Source organism: Scylla paramamosain, chromosome 32 (assembly GCF_035594125.1).
Source record: "Scylla paramamosain isolate STU-SP2022 chromosome 32, ASM3559412v1, whole genome shotgun sequence".
NCBI lineage: Eukaryota > Metazoa > Arthropoda > Malacostraca > Decapoda > Portunidae > Scylla > Scylla paramamosain.
The window spans coordinates 11,550,278-11,559,880 of record NC_087182.1 but is presented as its reverse complement, the minus strand read 5'-3'; the positions used below and the strand labels follow the sequence as shown (position 1 = coordinate 11,559,880).

The 9,603-nt window shown below is 42.8% G+C and overlaps 1 long non-coding RNA gene across 1 annotated transcript in view; it reads right to left on the bottom strand.

The window, feature by feature from the left end:
* LOC135089191 (uncharacterized) overlaps positions 1 to 7,219 on the bottom strand; it is a 73,285-nt gene extending 66,066 nt beyond the window's left edge. Inside the window, exon 1 of the long non-coding RNA XR_010261412.1 lies at positions 3,851 to 7,219. This is a non-coding gene — a long non-coding RNA (uncharacterized LOC135089191). The remainder of the gene's footprint in view (positions 1 to 3,850) is intronic.
* Between the last annotated feature and the right edge of the window lie 2,384 nt (positions 7,220 to 9,603).

Below are 9,603 nucleotides of genomic sequence, written 5' to 3'. Positions count from 1 at the left end.
ACGTCCCAAGTACCATCAGAGCAACACACACACACACACACACACACACCACACATTGTACCCTGAATATGTACCCACTAACATTATCATAAATATCTTTGTGGATATGCCGGTGTAACAAAACTTGCGCGCGCGCGCGCGCGCGCGTGTGTGTGTGTGTGTGTGTGTGTGTGTGTGTGTGTGTGTGTGTGTGTGTGTGTGTATACCATCCCTCCGCACCCTCAGGTCAAGGTACACCCCCGTCCCCCAGCAGGGCCTGGGGCTAGGAAGGACAGCCGCATGTGAAGTGTGTACCCTGCCGCCGTGCCCTCTCCAGAGTGTACAGTTTTGTCTGCCCTGAGAGCCTTGAGGGACGCCGCGCAGCTAACAGAGACGTGTGTACAGATAACCTTAATACTGAGCTATGATCATGAGTCTGCCACATTAGCCCCGCACTGCCATAAATAGAAAGAATCACAGACTTATGCTTTAAAGATGCGATGTGATATAGGCAAAATAAAAAATCATAAAAAAAAAAGGAAGGATAAACATCCACTAAGTCTCAGCATTGGGTAAATTTTCTGACACACACACACACACACACACACACACACACACACACACACACACACACACACACACACACACACACACACACACAAAGGGGGGATCTTAATTGTCCTTGTGAAAAAAGTGTACTTACTCATTAAATTCTGCTACAAATATAATGATGTAATGTAACAAACAATTAGCCAAACAACCCACTAAGTTTCAACACTGTATCGATTTACTAAACAAAAAAATATCTGTTGACTAATGAATAATTAACAATACATCTAACCACTAACTTCTTATAACTCATGGCTTGACAATGTAACAATCAGCCATCCCATTTCTTATTTTTACAGTAATGTTTGAATTACTATAAAAAAGCAAGGAAGTTTCAAGTGACTACGAATAATGCCTGTAATCACGAGTTTCTGATTCAAATATACAGCTTCATAAAGTAAACAACTCAGCTATCACGTTAAAGTACTGCATAAGAGAGAGAGAGAGAGAGAGAGAGAGAGAGAGAGAGAGAGAGAGAGAGAGAGAGAGAGAGAGAGAGAGAGAGACCTTCACCGACAAAGAGTACATCTAATCACAGACCATTCCTTAAGATAAACGACGCGATACTGTTGTTAATTAGGCAATTCATCCATTTTCTTATAGTGATGCGTCAAGTTATTAAAATACAAAGGGGGGTCTCTATTGGCCTGATGAATAACGTGTTTGATTACTACCTTGTGCTTCTGATACGAGACTTGATGCACCGAACAATTACACAGTTCACTCGCCACATTTCTTTAATGAGCAGCTTAGATGAAATATAAAACGAAAGGCTGCAGTAGCTTGATGAATAATGCAGCTTTGTACTGGGTAAAAAAACAAAAACAAAAAAAAAAGAGAGAGAGAGAGAGAGGGAGTAGTAATATTTATGCATAAGCTCGCAACACAAATGGAAATCAAGCAAATATTATTGGAGCAAGTGAAGTGTAGTGCATATGATCAATACAGTTGCAACGTCAGCAGCACCAGCAGTAATATTCTTTATCTGCTTCTTCGTTTGCTTCTTCTAGTTATTTTGCTTCTTCTTCTTCTTCTTCTTCTTCTTCTTCTTAGTAGTAGTAGTAGTAATAGTAGTAGTTGTAGTAGCAGTAATATTAGTAGTACTGGTAGTATAAAAAGGAAGAAGAAACATCAGCAGACCTGTTGGTCCCTAGGAGATTGTTTACCATAAGCTACACTAATTCTAAGTAAGACATGCAGGATAACAAAGGAAAAGGCTCCTCCCTTCCTCGTTCCCTCCAGCCGTGGCTTAGTAGTAGTAGTAGTACGTAGTAGTAGTAGTAGTAGTAGTAGTAGTAGTAGTAGTAGTAGTAGTAGTAGTAGTAGTTGTAGTAGTTGTATTAGTATTAGTATTAGTAGTAGTAGTAGTAGTAGTTGTAGTAGTAGTCAGTATTACGAGCATTAACGAAGGTAAAACAATTATAATAATAATGGCAATTCTTTCTACTACTACTACTACTACTACCACCACCACCACCAACAGCATCAGTAAGTAGAAAGCAGACGCCGACAAACATGATGAGGTAAAGAGGCGAATTATATCCAGACGATGAAAAACACATCACACGCGTGCTCCACCAATCCCAGCCCACAGAGCACTCCCTATGTGCTGCCAGCCAATCACAACGAAGCTATCCCCTCGCCGCGCTTCCCCATTGGCTGAGGTTCGTTTCTCTTGAGGTCCTGGTGGTGGACAGGGAGGACGGCGCAGAGACAAATGGATAAAAGAAGTAATATGGATAAGACGATAAATGTATAGATACTTGGTAAGGCGTGAATGGTAAGTGTGTATGAGAAGAAGAAAGAACAAAATAAAGAATGATAAACAAGTGAATAACAGATAGTGCATAATAATGTCCACACACAAGCGAATATTTATTAAAAACCCGTATAAGTAAAATACACACACACACACACACACACCACACACACACACACACACGACCTCAATCTCCTCGACACATGATCACCTCCCCCTCCCCTCCTCTTTCTCCCTCCTCTCTCTTACCTCCCCTCCTCTTCCCTCTCTCCCCCCTCCTCTCCCCTCTCTTACCTCCCCAAAGGCTGACGTCATGGAGGTGTCAGGGGCCCGTCAGTCCAAGTGTGTCAGGGAGAAGCAATATGGAGGCAATATAGTGCTGTGCTATGTGTCTGGGGGAAGGGGAGAGGGGAGGGGAGCGTAAGGCAATGGCTGTCTCCCTCTCCCTTGTGTGCTGCGGGGAGGAAGGAGGAGGAGGAGGAGGAGGAGGAGATGGGGAATGGGGAATGGGGGGAGGTGTAGCCTTGCTTAGTAACGGGACATGTTGGAGTGATGGTCAGAGAGAGAGAGAGAGAGAGAGAGAGAGAGAGAGAGAGAGAGAGAGAGAGAGAGAGAGAGAGAGAGAGAGAGAGAGAGAGAGAGAGAGAGAGAGAGTTCAATCCCAAGAACTTCCATGTGCAGCCAGAGAAATAAATAAAAACTTAACCAAACTATCAAGATCAAATAAATAAAATAAATAAGTAGGTAATATAACACAAATTAATAATATGAAAGTAAACGTGTACGTGCAGTGTGGGGGAGAGACGTACACGTGTAAGTATAACGGTGCACACAGAGGCCCGTTATACGTCGCGCCGTCCATGTGCGGCCCCCCCACCCCACACACTCACACACACACACACACACACACACACACACACACACACACACACACACGGCGCCCATACGGAAATGACATCACCGGAAAGTCCACTTACGCATCTCGGTGTCTTAAATTATCCCTACATGGTGACTACTAGGAGGAGGAGGAGGAGAAGGAGAAGGAGGAGGAGGAGGAGGAGGAGGACGAGGAGGAGAAGGAGGAGGAGGAGTGAAAGAAAGAGGATTATGGAAATGTACGTAATATCAGATGCTGCTAAGGCTAGGAATGAGGAAGAGAGTGAATCATGGTTATTAGCAAAGAAGAAGAAGAAGAAGAAGAAGAGGAAGAAGAAGAAGAAAGAAAAGATGATGATAAAGAAAAAGCAACACCAAAAGAAGGAGGTGAGAAAGAGAAGGAGAAGGGGGAAGAGGAGGAGGAGGAGGAGGAGGAGGAGGAGGACGAAATTTCGTGATCATGACCACAGATGTTTTTTCCTGTCTTAACACACACACACACACACACACACACACACACACACACACACACACACACACACACACATACACACACACACACACACACACACATATACACACACACACACACACACACACACACACACACACACACACACACATTACCTTTTCCTCAGAAGTCAGCATCTTCCTCAGCATATCCTCCATGGTTCTCGCTTTTTTCCCAAAGGTTCTCTCCTTCCTTTGCTCCAAACTTTTTGTATAACTTTTTGTGTCGAGTTTTTCTTATAATCTCCACAACTGTTTTTCCCACCCGTTCTCTACTTGTCTTTCCTCTGTCTCTTTCTTACCACTGCACTTTTTTTCTCTCTCCGCCAGACTTTTTGTGTTACTTTTTATCCTGTGTGTGATATTTCTCTTATTTCTCTACGGCTGTCTTTTTCTATCTTTTTTTCCTGGTCTTTATACATTTCCCTCTACACTGCACCTTTTTTCTTTCTAGTTTTAGTCTCCACACACTTTTCGTATTCTCTTCCACTCTAGATAAGTTAAGGCCTCCACTAGTCTTTCAATTTCCCCTCTATTAGTAATTTTGCCTCCCCTCCACCCTCTCCCCCCCTTCACATGGTTACCAACACTCTTCGTCTTCGTCACCAGCATCATCATCAACATCATCACCACTACCACCACCACCACCACAACGACACTTTACGTTCCCGTCGCCTTTAATTTAAGTAAGGCAGAGGTCGCTTCTACTTACACCCACACGTTCTCTACGCACATGTGTTTTATGAGTGCGATTAACTTAAACACTTGACTTTTATCACTGCGTCTCTCTCTCTCTCTCTCTCTCTCTCTCTCTCTCTCTCTCTCTCTCTCTCTGCAGATCCGTCTTCTCAAGTGTTTGCATAAGGTGCGTGTAGAAAAGCCTTTTGTTTAACATGAATGACGCAGATAAAAACAAGATAAGACAAAAACATGAAGCGTTCAGATGGAATTACAAGACTGCGTGAAAACGTTACTTCACGCTTATTGTAAACTTTGACTCCATTCTTTGTGATGCAGATAAGAAAAAGAAATGTATGACGAGAACAAGACAGGGGGTAAAATTATATCAGCGGATAACAGGAAAAAATAAAAAACGAAAACGTTGCTCCACGGCCGGTATGAAAACGTTTTGCCTTCATCGAAAACTTGGCAGGGAACGTGTCTACGCCTTTCCTTCCTAGAATATGCTCGCTACTTCGTTACTTGAAATGCTAATATATATTTTTTTATAATAGCTGATCGAGTGATGTAATATTTTTTGGTGAGCAATACTACTACTACTACTACTACTACTACTACTACTACTACTACTACTACTACTCCTACTATTTAGTATTAGTAGTAGTAGGAGTAGTAGTAGTGGTGGTGCTGGTGGTATAGTAGTAGTAGTAGTAGTAGTAGTAGTAGTAGTAGTAGAAGTAGAAGTAATAGTAGTAGTAACAGTAGTAGTAGTAGTAGTAGTAGTAGTAGTAGTAGTAGTAGCAGTCATTATAGTTGTTTTTATTATTATTGCGATGATTACTATTGTTTATTATTATTATTATTATTATTATTATTATTATTATTATCATTATTGTTATTATTATTATTATTACCATTATTACTATTATTATTATTATTATTATTATTATTATTATTATTATTATTATTGTTATTATTATTATTATTATTATTATTATTATTATTATTATTATTGTTGCTGTTGTTGTTGTTGTTGTTGTTGTTGTTGTTGTTGTTGTTAATGTTATCATAAAGGTCACGATGTCGTCCACTTCTCCCGGAGTTGTGCCAATCGTGGAGCACTGATAAGCTGAGCCTCGCGCGCGTCTCAGTGTCTGGGCCTTTAACTGACGCATACACCATTGACAACACCAAACAACACTATCTGACCGGTTTTCTCACCTAAAAAACTACACTATATAAATGATTCCCTTATCTAAAAAGACACGAAGTAGTTTTTTTTTTTGTTTTTTGTTTTACGGGAATGTCTCTCTCGAGCGCGACAGAAGCAGTGATAAAAAATCTTGACCCACATTTCTTATCATTTCGTGCACAGCGGCAAGTTGACAAGCCAGGAATATCACATGCCATTTCAAAACCACAAGTCACATTTATTTTACCACATATTTCTCTCTGTCACCATCATTGTAAAACATTTAAATCAATTACATCTAACCTCACTAGCGGTTATGAATGTCAACTTTTCCACATTTTTTTTTTCATTCAGTTCTCTCTTTCTGTGTGCATTACTGTATAGCGTTACAAATAGTGTATGTTCTCACTAGGTTAGAACAGCGTATAACAAACACCATTATAAATTATGCACGTTGCTTTTTTTCTCTCTCCGTGATGCAGCGAGTAGCAACACACTGTAGGACTTACTGCGTTACTCCCACCGAACACTTGACGCAGCAACGCCGACTGACCAACACTCACTGTCACCGTCGTACTTGTGGAGGCGCCTTATCGTTCTCCTAGTATCAATGTCTGCGTTATCTCTCTCTCTCTCTCTCTCTCTCTCTCTCTCTCTCTCTCTCTCTCTCTCTCTCTCTCTCTCTTAAGGGTATCTTCTTTCAAGCATGCAACCAGCAATGTGTTCTTTCTTGCTTCATCCTTGATACTATTTGCTGTTTGTTTCTCTTCGTCTGCCATCTCCGTGTTTTCTTTCTTTGTATCTCTCTCTCTCTCTCTCTCTCTCTCTCTCTCCTAAAAACAACAACAGGAAGGCGCGTCATCATGTCTTATCTCTTCCTGACCCACGAACGGTTACACTTCACTCCCTCAAGTTCGTCTGGGTCTCGGTCTGGGTCCTGGCATTGCTTCTCGGTACACACTTGTCGCTCATACGATGTTTCATAATGTGGTGTTGTCTCGTGTTTATCTTTAGACTTAATTAGACTTATCATCCCCTCGAGATTTGGGTTACACAGTTTTGGTTATGTCTTGCGTTTTCTTTTTATAAAAATAGTTAAAATTCTGAGACGCTCAGAGGGTTACATTCCTTTAAGCAGGGGCGTTCCTTTAAACATGGTGATTCAGCCCCAACCATCATAGCAGCGCGACTATCAATGTGTTACCTGTGTGTTGCCTGCGGGTGGGTGTCGAGCGTACTCGTACGTGTGTAACCAGTACCTGACGTGTATGCATGGGGGTTATCAAGGTGTTCGATTCTAGCTCAGCGATGCACACTTATCTTTTTACATGCCATAATACCTGTGCTTGAAGCCCATGCGTGAGGGAGGGAGAAGAGAGACCCCTGCTGCTCTACATGGTGCTACCCGCCTCCACTATCATCACTCCGTCTATTCTCTCTCTTAACACCGAGCGTGTCTAGTATTAAAAGCCTGTTTTCATTAAAAAAAATAAAAATACTGGATCGTTCAAACATACTTGTATTGTAACTTTTTTCTTCCTTTCATTTAATGTCTCCCTCTTTTGGGTTTCAGGAACTTGTTTCCACGAGGCAAAACTATCACTCTAGGTCATTCAAATCTGTATCAAACCATGCCCTACTCTTTCTATCTCTCTTTCTTCTTTCCTTTCGTTTAACACCTTCCGCGTTTGGATATCAAAAGCCTGTTTTTCTGAAGACTAAACTTCCGATTGGAGTCAGTTTCGTGTAGTGAAGAATGTGGTCTCGCGGTTTCAACTCGCGGGGTGAGGATGCTCCTGTCTCGACAAGGTTGTTGGGAATAGATGTTGGTCGTTGCAGTCACGTTGCCAACTTTCCCGCGGCGGAAAAAAAAAAAAGCGTAAGAGAGCGAAAGTGATCATGGTGGTGTCTTCTCCTTCCTGTTGCTGATTACGTTATGTTAGCGGAAGGTGCTAATTAACCTGTTGTTGTTATTACTCCTCCTCCTCCTCCTCCTCCTCCTTCTCCTACTTCTGCGTGACACCAGCAAGTGCAGTGAGTCACACAAACCAGCACCCCGCGCCGCCTGTATCGCCAGGTGTGGGTGATGCTCGGACCAAGCATGATGGGGTTCCCTGAGCTCAGTGCTGCTTCCTTGCTGTTTGCCTCCGCTCAACATTTCTTTCTCGCACACTTCCCTCTTTTCTCTCTCTCCCTCTCATAACACAAGACTGAAAGTGCGCGCTGAATGCCCTTTGATCCCCTTATTCCCTTTCTCTCTCTCTCTCTCTCTCTCTCTCTCTCTCTCTCTCTCTCTCTCTCTCTCTCTCTCTCTCTCTCTCTCTCTCTCTCTCTGTGAGTACATGCGTGTAAGCACACTCACGAAGTGTAGTGTTTATATTTCATGAGGCACTGAAAATGTATGTGTACGAACTTACCGAAAGGCACTTGATGAAACATTCAAGGATGTAACATATTACACACACACACACACACACACACACACACACACACACACACACACACACACACACACACACACGCACTACACGTCCCTCGCCACACACCAGTGAGAGGCACGAGCTTGCCAGTTTCTCGTCCCTTATGGTCAGCGTGCATTGATTAACCCACACCTGCCGCTACCTGGCCGCCGGACGACGAGCACCAGGTGAAAGCGGCCGCCACCTGCTGGACGGCGGGTCACGAGGAAGTGCAACGCGGCTGCTGTGAAAACCGCCCATTTTTCAGCCAAATTTGGGAATCTGGGGACGTCGGCTTGGGGAAATGTGAGCGTGGCGGCGTGAATGAGGTGGACACTGCGGGCACGGACCGGCCAGATTTGCTACAGGCGATGTAGAAAACGGTATATTCGAGGTGACCATTGTACTCGAGCTTCTTGTGAGGTTTTTTACTCGAGGTCACAGCCTGATTTATATGATGCAGACTGACCCGGCCCGCACCAATCCCTATACAGGCTTATGGACTCTCCAGCTATATAATTAAATGCGGCAAAGACAGATTATTATCTTTGTAATGATTAATTCTGTTTTTTTTTTTGGGGGGGGGGGTGTGTGTGACTTCATAGTTGTTGTTATTCTGGGAGATAAGTTTGCCTCAGTAGAGTGTTGTTGAATAATATTAACTTATGCGTTTAGTTAGTTTAACTTTCTACTGTTATCTCTTTAACACACACACACACACACACACACACACACACACACACACACACACACACACACACACTGTATGTTTAATACATTTATGATGTAAGTTTGTTTGTTTTCCTTATTCCTCTACTTTCCTCACTTCCCTCCCGACCTCTCTCTTCGTTCCGTTTCTTATATATATTTCTTACCTCCTCCTCTCTTCCTACATTTTATTCTTTGTCTTATAATCTTACAATGTTTTACCTTCCATTGCTTCTTCTCCCTTTCTCTCTCATCTATCACTTATGATCGGCGGCGCATCAAAGATTCTCTTCTTCGAGTTTCTCTTTGCTTCTTCTCGCCTTCGTCCTCGTCCTCGTCCTCGCCCACCACTACCACCACCACCACCAACCACCACCACCATCACCACCACCACCACCACCACCTAGCCCTCCACACTCATGCCACGCTCTTACTCCTCAAAGTGGTGTCACTAATGTTTCAGGTCGGCTGATACACTAGTAAACTGTTTTCTTTCAGTCCACACCATCCGTCCGTCACTCTCTCTCTCTCTCTCTCTCTCTCTCTCTCTCTCTCTCTCTCTCTCTCTCTCTCTCTCTCTCTCTCTCTCTTCTCTGGGGTAATTAGAATATCTAAAAAAAACATTATTATTTAAGAAACATTACTCAATAGAAAAAAAAATTAGTTATTTATATATCTGAGAGAGAGAGAGAGAGAGAGAGAGAGAGAGAGAGAGAGAGAGAGAGAGAGAGAGAGAGAGAGAGAGAGAGAGAGAGACGGACGGACCGACGGACGGAAGCACACACACATACACAGACACAAACACACACACACACACACACACACAACAG